A 14011-nucleotide genomic window follows, 5' to 3' on the forward strand; every position below is an offset into this window, starting at 1 on the left:
CTTCTTGCAATACTTTTTTCACAGACACAGACTATACTTTTTTCAGCAAGTAATGCGCAACCTCCACCCACTGGGTACTCTGCTAGTTTGAATAGAATTTGCATATTATGTTACTGAATTGGTTCACCAATCAAAACTTAGAAGCATATTGTTCATTTGAATTTCACAAGTATCTCGCTATGCACGATATCTTTCTTCATACTTGGTGAAACTATTTCGCCAAGTACGTTGGTTTGTAGCATATGTTTGTCTGTCTATTTGTCTGTTTGTTTGTCACAAGATTTTTGTCCACAGTTTTAAAGCAATCGTGAATTTTTTTGGGGGTAAGTAGCAATGTTATCATTGAGTCCACCAGGTTCTGAGACCAAGCTGTCCGAGTCCAAGTCCAAGACCAAGGTGTCCGAGTCTGGGTCAGAGTCCGAGTCCTGTGGTATGATTTGAGTCCAGCAGTTCCGAGTCCGAGTCCTTAGTATTCCGAGTCTGAGTCCGAGTCCTGTGCTTAAAGTGTATTGTAAAGTGGCAAAAAAGTGAATTCATTTGTGCTTATCTATTATGTAGATGAAGACAATAAAATATCAAAACTGACTAACAGTGTAACTTGTTACTTGTATCAAGATTTTATTCCATATTATGACCCTCTTGCTGTAGTTTGCTTCGGACGACACTGTTTCGGTCTACAGAGATTCTGATAGCATAGGAATGTTGTCCAGAAAATATGGTAGTAAAATTTTTCATTTAATTGTCAACTGTAAAAGTTATGAAAGGCCAAAACAGCATCATACAAACAGCTCAAATCATATGCTTGCTTTTCCCCTTATTGTCCTTGCTTTTCCACTTACTAAATACAGGCTGCTGTGGTTCCTTTTCCCGCTTATTATAGAATCAATGAATGCTTTAATACGATAACAAGGACGGCCTCTTGATTGTGTTAAAATTGCATCAACTTTTCAAGAAGGTGTTTTATAGACTCTGAAGTCTATCAATGTGAAATTCAACATATGAACTGACTTACATATCAAGAGAAAACACACTTGGGGTGAAAGAGTTAGGTTAGGTGAAGGTGAGGTTGATGGTGAGTAGGATTTTTTTTTCTTATGCCTTGGGCCTGCCTCTGGTTACTAACAATTCAAATGTCAAATTTGGTGGACATAGATCAATCCATTAATTTCTTATGATTTTATAACCTCCGAACCCTAACTTATGCACTCGTACAGGCAAAATTAATTCTACCTCAGCTCCTGTATTTCATTAATTTTACGCCGTACAAGTTCATGCGACCACAAATTCTTCTCGACAACATCTCCTCAACACAATGTTGTCATTAAAATTATATTGCCACGTCAAAAAAAACCTGCATACTCATAAATAACGATGGCAAGTTTGATTCCCAATGCATTGATGTAGTATAAGGCCTTGTTAGGCCTTTTAAAAAATCTATTAATTAATTTAATTAAACGTATAAACGTTTGGCCATAAACAATTTTGACATATAGACATTAAACGCATGTGTCAACTATATATCTGGAGGTTAAACGTTGAATTAAAATTTCAAGTTTAATGAGGAATAAAATAGAAATTAGGTTGTGTTTCATTGAAAATTTTACGTCATTTAAAGTGCTTTATAGTCAACACAAACGTTACATTTTTGGTAATAGGAGAGATGGGAGACTTGTATAATAACCATAACAGCTAATAAAAAGATATTTCAGTGCTTTCAAGGGCTTAAAAAAACAAACATTGAAAACATTTAAGCAAGTTGTCTGATATTACACACTGCTTTAAAAGAAAATGTGAAAAAAACATCTTTCAATCAAACTTTAAAGGAACAAATTATTATATTTTCAGCAAGAGGAGATAAATGCAATCTTACATGTTAGCTTTCATCTATCTGTAAGTTAAAATAAAGATGTTTGACTTCGAAGTATTACATCACAAAAAAATGCAGTAAACCTTTTATAGATATTAGCAACTCTGGATTGCCAGGAACAAATTTGAAAGATAGTGTTTTTAAAGATTTTTTTTATTTTAAAAGACAATTTTGGGTTATTTTCTGTTGAGGAAAACGATTCTGTGCATACTTAGACAATTTGGTAGCTTATTTAATCCATAAATTGTGTTTAAAATCTTCAATTTTGCTCCTTATTTATGTTCTAATTTGTTAATTTTTTTGTTGTACAGGAACATCCAGCCACTTTTTGTACCTGTACAAATCCCCTTCATACTATGATGTGATTGTTTTTTTTTTAATCACACCTGAATAGCATAATCCTAACCCCAAAAATTTACCCACCCAAACAGTGATGATCTGAAATCAAATTAATATTAAAACATACATTTTTGGGTTACCTTATGTTATGGACACATATTCTGACCATATTTATAATATGTGGTAGCTTATTTAATCCGTAAATTGTGTTTAAAATCGTGATTTTTGCTTCTTATTTATACTCCAATTCGTGTTTTTTTTATAAATCGTACAGGAACATCCGACCACTTTCAGTGTTCGTATCAATCCCCTTCACATTGTGATATGACTTGTTTTAAATTTGCAAGTGGAATTATGTAACCCTGACCCTAATAAAAATAAAAGTTTCCATCCATGCCATTGAAGGCAGGCTCTTGCCACATAGATAGGGGAGGGGAAAGGAAGGTAGCATTAGGGGAGGGGAAGGGGAGAGCGATAAAACGCGGCCAAACAACAACATTTTCGAATTAACCACCGAGTTCTATATAAAACCAGACAGGAGCATTAAAAAACCCATGCTATCTACCTGGCAAAGGCCTGCCTGCATGCATGCTCTCACGTAGAGCAACCTTTTCACCCCTCCGGTTGGCTCATTCCTAACCCTAACCTAACACCTTGGCCCTGCAAAACGAACCCCATATCTAACATGGAATAAAGAAAATATTACATATAAAATTGGGAAATTGAACAAGCTGAATATCAATTCATATATACACCTGTCACTGTTTGTCTCTGTTTAAATGTCTGCCATATAACCCCTTGCAAAACAACTCTCAGCTTGCCATGTATGATTGCATGACCTCTTTGACCCGACATCCGTAGGAATTTTCTTCCTGATACTATAACTGGTGTCCCGTGTTATTTAGCAAATGGATTTAGAAGGTATTTTCACATCTCTTTTAGTGACTTAGTATGATGCATTGTGTTAAAAGGTTCGACTTTGATATGGAAAAGATGGTCCAAGCGACCTTTTTACTTTTTTATTTCTACTGTACACTAAAAGTTTTACTGTACACTAAATTTTGCCAGACTCGAGCCGGAATCTGGCTAAGTCCGAGTCCTTGGCATTCCGAGTCCGAGTCTGAGTCCTGAAGAGTCGAGTCGGAGTCGCCCAAAAACGGACTCTGGTATGTAGGTGACCGATCAAGGACAGCAACACACATTTTTGATCAGGATCCTGATGCAGATCCGGATCCTGGAATTTTTTAAAAGATCCTTTAACATTGGATGATGGGGTGAATTAAAACTGATGAATTTAAGTTCGAAACAGCATACAAATTTCTTATTTGTTAATTTGTTTATTTATTAATTTGTTTATTTATACACGAGCAAATACAACACGTCACTTTGCTGAATATTAAGGTGGGGAGGAAAGGGGAGGGAGGGAGAAAGGACGGATGGGATGGAAGGGAGGGAGAGAGAGGAGGGAGGGAGGAAGGAGCGAGGAGGGGTGAGGAAGGGGGGAGTTAGGAAGGAGGGAAGGGTGAGTAAGGGGGGATGGGGAGAGCAACAATTTTTGTGATAAAGCAAACGTGTGAACACAAGCAGTCACACAGTGGAGTCTCTCCAGAGAGCCAATAGGCATAGAGGAGCCAATAGGCATAGAGGACACTGTATGGTGGACTTAACTGGAGCTCATCATCACGACACGTTAGAAGCTCGCGTGCTTTTCCTTACAAGCCTTTTATCATTCACAAGTCATTCAACACATCAGTATTTAAGAGTGACTTTTGTTCTACATCATGAAGCCAAATTGAGCGAAGGGGATTTCGTTTGTTTTGTGAACAACCACAACAAAACAAACGAGGCTCCTCTCATGCTTGCCATTGTCGACGCCATTTTAAAGCCATGGCGGCTCAACACCAAGAAAACTTTCTTCTTCACTAACAGCTGGAACGACAACGCAGGAATAATTATCAACCAGACTTCATTTACAACATGTCATTGCATTTTAAATTTGAATGAGATTTCTATTGTTTTGGTTTAAATACCATCATCATAACCAGCACACGAAAAGGAATTACATCACAGTTTGTCTGTCTGTTTGTGAGCAGGATAACTCAAAAGTTTATCGACGTATTCGGACGAAACTTTGTGGACAGGTTGGGTGTTTGAAAAGAACAAGCCGATTCGAGATTGGTTCAGGTCCAGAAGCAGATCCGGCCAATGAGTGGGGGGAAAAAACCTAAACTGTTCAGCCTGCCGGAGGTATGTGCTCTACCAAATGCCAATCTCGTTCTTCTCTGAAATCCAGTAGCATGATGACGTTCATCACTGTGATGATGTTGAACGGCCATTTCTACCCAACAAGAATCGGCCACAAATGTCCCTTGTGGTTCATATTTGAGCGGGCAACCCTCGCCATTCAACATTCCGCCCATGACAGATCTGATTATAATTAATGAACACAACACAAATATGAATGCTTAGAATCTGAAAAATTTTAAAGTAATTAATCGTGTGTTTACTGACCTGGAGCAACGTGACACCATTGCAATACCACCACTGGAAGTTTGGTTTCGGAGCACACTGCATCTCAGATGTTCACATTGGGGTCGGAGGAAAAGTGGAGCACAGGGGTGGCTGAGTAGTTTCATTGGTGACATCCATTGGACGATTGTCTCCGCAGGTGATTGACTCAACATGTCATCTTTCTGAGGTCGGCAAAATGAGTGCCAGCTTGCTGGTATCCTGTGTTGGAGTTGCAACCTGTCCAGGATTGTGCCCAATAGTCAAGGAGACTGCTTAGGCAGCTCTGCACAGAGTATGGTCCCAATGGATGGATGGATGGATGGAATGCTTCCACCTTTTCAAACTTTTTGAAGGTGGCAGGAATTTCAAATTTGTAACACTACTATGACTACTATTATCAAAGCATGACGACAGCAATAAATAAATAAAAACCTGACAGGTAACTTTGTAACCTCCCAATTTTTTTTTTTTGTCATCATGACCTCAAGGTTGGAAACCCTTGCTGCAGACTGTCATGGAAAAACAGGTCCTGCGTATGGTATTGGATCACTGAACAGAGGCCAGGGAATATTGGAGGTGGTCCAGTCGTGGCAGATATAACCGTTTTTTTTAAACTGAAAATTCAAAATCCTTCTATTTTTTTTTACCTGCCCATATAGACAGTTTCCAAAAAATGAGTCAGAGCTGGAGAGGTTTTTTTTCTTCTTTCAAATGAGATGATCGATTATTACAAAGCAGGTAGATGGAGTTCCCGATACGAAGGAAGAATAAACCTCGTTGGATTTTATTTTATTTTTCCCCATAAACCTTTGTCTGGTCTGTGAAAGTTGCCCTGTGCTCAACCATTGTCTGGACTAACTTTTGGTAACATGGTAATCCTGTTCTAACAGCTTGTGTTTTACTAACTCGCTCTTTTCTCTCGGTCATCACATTTTACCATGCCTTGTCAAGCGCTCTCCTCATCATGGCTTTACATCACTCCCTCATTATCTTCTCTCCTCCATCCCCCTCATCTTATCCCTTCTGCATTATGTTGTTCAACAGAAGCATTAACATATGTCGTCCATTAATTGACAAGTTTCCGACTATTGAATGTAGGAACACGTCATTGCATTTTCATTTGACTGAAGGTGGCAGGAATTTCAAACTGAGATGCGGTGGTATTTCTTTTTTTTTGTCGATGAGGCTTTATAAAGCCTCAAGGATGTCCAAGATTGGTTATTGATGTAAACTGGAAACCCACGTGAGTGTTTTACAAAGTTATTTTGGCATGTGATCCATTATACTGAAGTGGTGAACATACTACGTTGTTCCAGTAACATTGTTTGCTAAAACTATTGTTGAAAACTGAAAGCACAACCGACTGGTGTCGTTGCCCAGTGGGCAAAGAGGGCTGAGATCAGACGATTCGACGACTGAGTGGTCCTCTTCGGGGACTGAACACTCACTTGTCAAATCGTCATACCTGATCCTTGCTTGCTGGACAGCTATGCTACTTGGTAGTGCCTTCAGTTTTGAATCTGGACCTTCCAAATTGCATGAAGCAGCTATTTGTAAGATTGAATGGAAGTTTGTTGCAAGGAAAGGGGCTAAAAAAAATCCAAATCAAAAGCACTCACCCGTAGCCTCCAGGCATCACTCACTGTTCTCAGCAATCAACAGCACCTGTTGGGGCAGAAACACTACCCATGAGGTTACCTTTTTTAAACAAAAAAACAGAGATGTGAAAAATTACATCGCACACATTTTACTTTTGGGAGCATCAGAAATAAAAGTCACAACAACAGTCTTCTTATACTACTACTACTACTACTACTACTTAAACAGCCTTAAATATTCCCACCTTCTTGTGGGACCAGCTGGGCCCAAATCTTTGATGAACCTGCTGACAAAGAATGACATTTGATTGAAGGTGGCAGGAATTTCAAATGTGTTCAAGGTGCCAGCAATAACTCACCTACTCTCTCAAAGGACACCATGGGATATTTCACATTTACCAACGATCAGTGTTGATAGACAAGTCCTCCAGCTTCACATCCTTCTGATGGATGGCACACACGTTGATGCATCACCCTACATGTGAAACACCAGGATGACAGTTTTCTAGTTGGACTGAGATTCAAACACAGGATCGACAGCTCAAAGGCAAGTGTTCATACCTGTCGGCTATCCTGCCAGTCCCAGTTTCTTCAATTTAGTATCATTTACTATTTGATTGTAATTTCCACTTCAAACTTTATTTAGCAACCAATTGTTGGGCAGCCATTTTTCTCTCCTTTTGAAAAAAATCCTCGAGTTGGTTCTGCTTTTGCGTTTGAGTAATTGTAAAACAATTACGTTACTAGGTCGAAACCCTTACTAGTGGCTAGCAGACATACCTCTTACCAAAAATATAAAGAGCACGCACGAGACATTGCTGATACATTGGCAAACTAGAACAACACTCGGTAGAGCACATACCTCCATCAGGCTGAACAATTTATGTTTTAGATCCTGCTGACAGGCCGGATCTGGATTTGGAACTCAACCAAAATCTAATCAGCTTGTTCTTGCCACCTACCCAACTCATACACCAAGTTTTGTCGTAACTCATCCACAACTTTTTGAAATATCATGCTCTGCATCATTTTTGGCCAAATCTCTCAATGGTGAAGAATCACATTAAAAATTAAAGAAACTCTTATATCTGGATCTGGATCCGGATCTTCACTGAAATTAAATCAATTAGTCCTTGTGACACACCCAACATGTCCACCAAATTTCATCCAAATATGTCTGCAACTTTTTGAGATATTGTGTTATATATCATTTTTGGCCTTATCTCTCAATGGTAAAGAATCACATAAAAATTCTCACATCCCGATCCAGATCCAGATCTTCACCAAAATCTAATCATTTTGTCCTTGTCACCCACGCAACCTGTACACCAAATTTCGCCCGAATCCGTCCACAACATTTTGAGATATCCTGCTCACAGACAAACAAATAAACAAACAAGAAAGACATTGTGCAGAACGCAATGCTTACAAAATCCCTAAAACAAATTTGACCGAAAAAATTATTGGTGGTTGAATTCAGTGAGCTGATATGCAAATCTTCTTCAAATTTCAAGTCGATCAGATGAAAATTGAGGATTTTAGAAAGTTGTTGGCCTTTGGCCTATTTTGAACTTTTAACCTCGAAATCAATAGGCTTCTTACTTATGACGAACTCTCCCATGTGGTGACATTTCATGAAGATTGGTTTTAAAATATGACCTGTAGGCGATTGACATACAATCAGGCAAACAAACAAACAAGCAGTCATAGACTGGTACTTACGAAATCGTCAACCTGACCTCTGACCTTGTCTAATAAAAGCTGTCTCTGGAGAAGGTAGCGACGCAAACCAGAAGTTTCTACGATTATTCTGTACCAAACCATCAAAAATCAAATGTTTTGGATGTTTGACCTCACTGTGACCTTGACCTTTGACCGATTTTGACCAAAATCTAATCAGCGCGAGCCACCACCCTCTTTAATCACGTGGTGTAATTTGACATTGGTAGCTTCTTCCGTTCTCGAGTTATCATTTTTTGGATGTTTGACCTCACTGTGACCTTGACCTTTGACCAAACTCTAATCAGCACTAGCCACCACCCTCCTGAATCACGTGATGTAATTTGACATTGGTAGCTTCTTCCGTTCTCGAGTTATCTGTACCAAACCATCAAAAATCGAATATTTGACCTCACTGTGACCTTGACCTTTGACCGATTTTGACCAAAATCTAATCAGCGCTAGCCATCACCCTCCTGAATCACGTGGTGTAATTTGACATTGGTAGCTTCTTCCGTTCTCAAGTTATCATTTTTTGGATGTTTGACCTCACTGTGACCTTGACCTTTGACCGATTTTGACCAAAATCTAATTAGCACTAGCCATCACCCTCCTGAATCACGTGGTGTAATTTGACATTGGGAGCTTCTTCCGTTCTCGAGTTATCTGTACCAAACCATCAAAAATCGAATATTTGACCTCACCGTGACCTTGACCTTTGACCGATTTTGACCAAAATCTAATAAGCACGAGCCATCACCCTCCTGAATCAGGTGGTGTAATTTGACATTGGTAGCTTCTTCCGTTCTTGAGTTATTGTGCCTACAAACAAACAAACAAACAAAAAAACAAACAGAAACGGAAGGCATCAATATACTTATGAAATCTAAAGATTTCGTAAGTAACAAGATAGACGATGAGCTGAGATACTTGCAAAATGCACTGCCACCCCCCCCCCCCACCTCCCAGCAAAGGAAAGGTTGCCATGGATACATCAAATTGTCCATTTCATTAAGATTAAAATTGATGATCTTTATCAAAGCTCAGCTTAATCTGTTGAAAATTAACGATTTTAGAAGTATGACCTTGAGTTGACCTTTGACTTTTTGACCTCAAAAATAGTTACTTTCCCAATTCAGTGATGAACTATGCAATTGCTGTTTAATTTTCAACTTAATAGGATGAAAATTGATGATTTTTTCAGTTGGAAATTGATGATTTTAGAAGTTTGACCTTGAGTTGACCTTTGACCTTTTGACCTGAAAAAATAGCTGGTTTCCCAATTCAGTGACCCAACATACAAATCCTCTTCAACTTTCAAGTCAATCTGATGAAAAAAATTACGATTTTAGAAATTTGGCCTCTAGATGACCTTTGACCTCAAAATCAATAGGCTTCTCACATTGCTTGTTATCTCCATTTACGAGATTCAGGAAATTGGAAAGAGTTCTTCCAGAACTCAAAATCTCCACCTCCTATTTTTGGTGAAGGATCATGATTCATGAACCAAACTGTGAAATTTCGTTCTCATAGCCTCATTTCAAGGGCTCTTTTCAAAATCTTCACTGAATCTCTGATAACCTCCACTTGTAGCTCGTTTGTAGTGATATTCCCTGGAATGATTTTTAAGTACTCAGTAAGTACGTCAATGATCTGAAAATCCTCTTCAAATTTCAAGTCAATCAGAGGAAAATTGAGGACTTTAGAAATACCATTGACGTTGTTGATCTTTGGCCTATTTGAACCTTTTGGTCAAAGTTGACCTCTAAAATAATTGGTATTTTGAATTCAGCAACCTGATATGCAAATATTCTTCAAAATTCAAGTCAATCAGATGAAAAATGAGGATTTTATAAATTCGATAAAGTTGTTGACCTTTGGCCTATGTTGACCTTTTAACCTTATGACCTCAAAGTCGAGAGACTTTGTTTGCTTCTGACCAAATCTACCATTTTGTGAAATTTCGTGAAGATCAGTTTTAAAATGTGATGTATAGGCGATTGACATACAAACAGCCAAACACACAAACAATAAAGATGTGCCAAGCACGATACTAGCGAAATCCATAAAACAAATTTGACCTTAAAAAATAATTGGTGGTTTAAATCAATGACCAAATATGCAAATCTTCTTCAAATTTCAAGTTAATCAAATGAAAATTAACAATTTTAGAAATTAGGCCTCTGTCGACTTTTTGGCCTATGTTGACCTTTTGGCCTATTTTGACCTCAAAAATAATTGGTGGTTGAATGCAATGAACAAATTTGCAACTCTTCTTTAAATTTGGTAAAAATAAATTTGGTTTAAAAGAGTGACCTGTAAGCGATTGACAGACAGACAAACAAGTAGACGTCACGCTTAGCACAATACTTGCAAAATTCACCCCCCCCCCCTCAGAAAAAAGTTGCAATGGTTACATCAAATTATCCATTTCATCTATATATTATTAAAACTCTCATCTTGTATATATGTATGTATGTATATATGTATGTATGTATGTTCCCAAAATACAGCCAAAACGATACACGATAGCGCAAAAATTTTCAGCCCACCTTACTCACCATTCGCCTGCGGTGCGCAGTATCACGTTTTGTTAAAATCGGGCAACGAAAAAATTATTTAAAAATCAATTCCCGATTCGGTCAAGTACTCTTCGGGAGAATTTGATCAATGCAAACAACCTCAGCGGCATAGTTTGCTGGAGCTATCTTTTTTATTTTTTCTTGAAATGATTTATTTTAAAATCTCAAACATTTATTACAGACAAAGAACGATTTATTTTTTAGTAAAAAATAAACATCGCCATTTTGATCTAATACTTCCGTGTTCATTAATAAATAAAATTGTGTTATCGAAGATTACGCAGAATAATTTCTTCGACTTTCTTTTCTCCGTTTTTTTTTCACATTGATGCGCAATATCAAGTTTCGTTCAAATCGGGCAACGAAAAAAATTATTAAAAAATCAATTCCCCGATTCAGTTAAGGACTCTACGGGATTATTTGATCAATGCAAACAACCGCAGCAGGTAGTTCGCTGGAGCGGGTAGTTTTTCTTTTCTTTTTTAATTGATTTTTTTTATCAACCGCTGTCATAACAGGAACCCAACGGGTTCACGGGTCATCTAGTTACCATTAAAAATGATGATCTTCATTAAAGCTCAGGTTAATCAGATGACAATGGATTGTTTTTTTAGATTAAAATTGATTTTAGAAAGTTGACCTTGAGTTGACCTTTGACCTTTTGACCTGAAAAATAATTGGTTTCCCAATTTGGTGACCCAATATACAAATCCTGTTCAACTTTCAAATCAATCAATGAAAAATGACGATTTTAGAATTTTTTTCGAATCAGAATTCGAATCGGTTTAGAATTGTGACCTGCAGGCGATTGACAGACAAACAGACAGACCGACAGAATAACAAAGCCGACCGACCAATATCCTTGCAAATCTTCGATTTTGCCAGTAACAAACAGACAGACGGGTGAAAACGTAACCTCTGTTCAGGTGTCCACCGAAGGCGATGCAGGTAATAACCTTGAGAGGATTCAAGCAACTATCTCTATTTGTGCAAGGAAGGAACAGCTTTACCAAGTCTAGCCAGACAACAGATAGAATAACAAAGTCGACCGACCAATATACGTGAAAAAATCTTCCATTTTCGCAAGTTACAGACAGACAGACAGACAGGCATGAAAACATAAGTTCTGCCCATATTCAGTGGTGGGGATAATAAGATTTGGATTTTAATAAGATCCCTCACAGCCATTGTTAATGGATTTGCATAAATTTATCTCTGCTGGCAAAACATGTAGAAACAAGAAAGAGAAAGAAGAGATTGCAGACCCTCACCAGGACTTGATTTGTGTGGTGTATTTTGTGTGGAAAATATATGGAAGGATGTAATAAATGAAAGGTCCTTGATTGCAAATGAAAGGTCTAAATGGTCTAGTTGTAAATGTGTAAAGGTCAAGGGTCTGAAAAGTTGCAAAGTTCAAATTCTCTGAATGTCTAAAGGTTGAAATGTGGAAAGGTCTGTAAAGGTTTAAATGGGTCTAAAGGGTCAAAATGGTCTGAAGGGTTTTAAAAGGTCGAAGGGGTCTAAAGAGTGTAATTTAAGGTCTAAAGGGTTGAATTGTCTGAAGAGGTCGAAAGGGTCTTAAAATATCTAAAAGTGGTCTAAAAGTCAAAGGGGTCTACAGGGTATTAAAAGGTCTGAAAGTTGTGAAGGTCTAACAATTTAAAGGGTAGAAGGGAGGTTAAGGGTCTTCAGGGTTCTAAATGGTGTAATGGGGTCTGCAGGGTCTTGAAAGGTCTAAAGGGTCTTAAACAGTCTTCGGGGTCTAAAGGATCTTAGAGGTCTTTTGAGTCTTTTGGGTCCTCAGTGTATTTTGGGTCCTCAGGTCTGTTGGGTTGTTTGGGTCCTCGGAGTCTTGTGGGTCCTCTGGGTCTTTTGTGTCTTTGGGGTCCTTTGGTTCTTTTGGGTCCCCAGGCTCTTGAGTCCTCAGGGTCTTTTGGGACCTTGGAATCTTTTGGGTCATTTGGTTATTTTTGGGCCTTCGGGGTCCTCTGGATTATTTGGGTCCTCGGGTCTTTTTGGTCTTATGGGTCTTCATGGGTTTTCAGGGTCTTCGTGGTCTTAATGGGTCTTGGGGTTGTAAAGGGTCTAGGGGGTTTGGGGGTCTTAAAGGGTCTTGGAGTTCTTAAGGGTCGACTGTAATTCATACACATACACACGTTCTATGCAAACAAACAAACAAGGAAACGGACCCAAATGCAATGCCCTCTCGTCTGGTGAGTGTAACTGGAATGGCACTCAGTAGCGTGCAGAGCTCCACCAGGCTGAGCAGTTTATCTTTTGTATTCCACTGATAGGCCAGATCTGGAGATCCAGACCTGAACCAAAATCTAATCAGCTTGTTATTGTCACCTACCCAACTCAGCTACCAAGTTTTGTCGTAATCCGTCCACAACTTTGGAGATGTCATGCTATACAGTATATCGTTTTTGGTCCCAATTCAGAATCACTTTTAAAAGTGTTATATCGGATCTGGATCTTCACCAAAATCGAATCAATTCATCCATGTCACACATATAACCTTTCCACCAAGTTTCGTCTGAAACTGTCCATAACTTTTTGAGATATCATGCTCACAACCAAACAACCAACCAAACAAGAAAGACAAACATGGTAAGATACTTGTGAAATGCAGAAAACAAATTTTACCTTAAAAATAATTGGTGGTCGGATTCAATGAACAAATAAGCGAATTCTCTTCAAATCTCAAGTCAATCAGATGAAAATTGAGGATTTTAGAAATCTCACCTAAGCTGTTGACCTTCAAGCCTATGTTGACCTTTTGGCCTATGTTGACCTCAAAAATACTTGTTCATTGAATTCCGTGACCCGATATGCAAATCCTCTTCAAATTTCAAGTCAAGGGATGAAAATGGAGGATTATAGAAATTCCCCCTAAGTTGTTGACCTTTGACCTATGTTGATCTTTTGGTCTACGTTGACCTCAAAAATGATTGGTGATTGAATTCAATGACCTGAAATATAAATATACTTTTCAAATTTTAAGTCAATCGGATGAAAATTGAGGATTTTAGAAATTTCACCTGTTGTTGAGCTTTGCCTGATGACCTTTTGGTCTATGTCGACCTCAAAAATAATTGGTTGTTGAATTCAATGAATAAATACGCACCTCCTCTTCAAGTTTCAAGTCAATCGGAAGAAAATTGACAATTTTACAAATGCGGCCGAAAAATCACTCATGGAGTGACACTTGGCGAAACGGAACGCGCTTGGTAGAGGACATACCTCCACCAGGGTGAACGGTTTAAATTTTATATCCCACTGATAGGTCGGATCTGAATCAGGACTTTAACAAAAATCGAATCGGCTTGGTCTTGTCACCTAACCAACTGTTCCACCTCGTTTTTTTTCACAATTCGTCCACAACTTTTATGGAT

The 14011-nt window shown here is 38.3% G+C and overlaps 1 long non-coding RNA gene across 3 annotated transcripts in view; it reads right to left on the reverse strand.

The window, feature by feature from the left end:
- Window positions 1-3615: 3615 nt before the first annotated feature.
- LOC147012047 (uncharacterized) overlaps window positions 3616-14011 on the reverse strand; it is a 66470-nt gene continuing 56074 nt past the window's right edge. For all 3 annotated transcript variants that reach the window (XR_015051945.1, XR_015051941.1, XR_015051940.1), the window contains exons 4-5: window positions 6675-6790; window positions 3616-6382 (exon numbers count right to left, since the gene is read on the reverse strand). This is a non-coding gene — a long non-coding RNA (uncharacterized LOC147012047). The remainder of the gene's footprint in view (window positions 6383-6674; window positions 6791-14011) is intronic.

This window comes from Eptatretus burgeri, chromosome 15, assembly GCF_056783735.1.
Source record: "Eptatretus burgeri isolate ZD-2024b chromosome 15, Ebu_testis_v1, whole genome shotgun sequence".
In the NCBI taxonomy this organism is placed as follows: domain Eukaryota; kingdom Metazoa; phylum Chordata; class Myxini; order Myxiniformes; family Myxinidae; genus Eptatretus; species Eptatretus burgeri.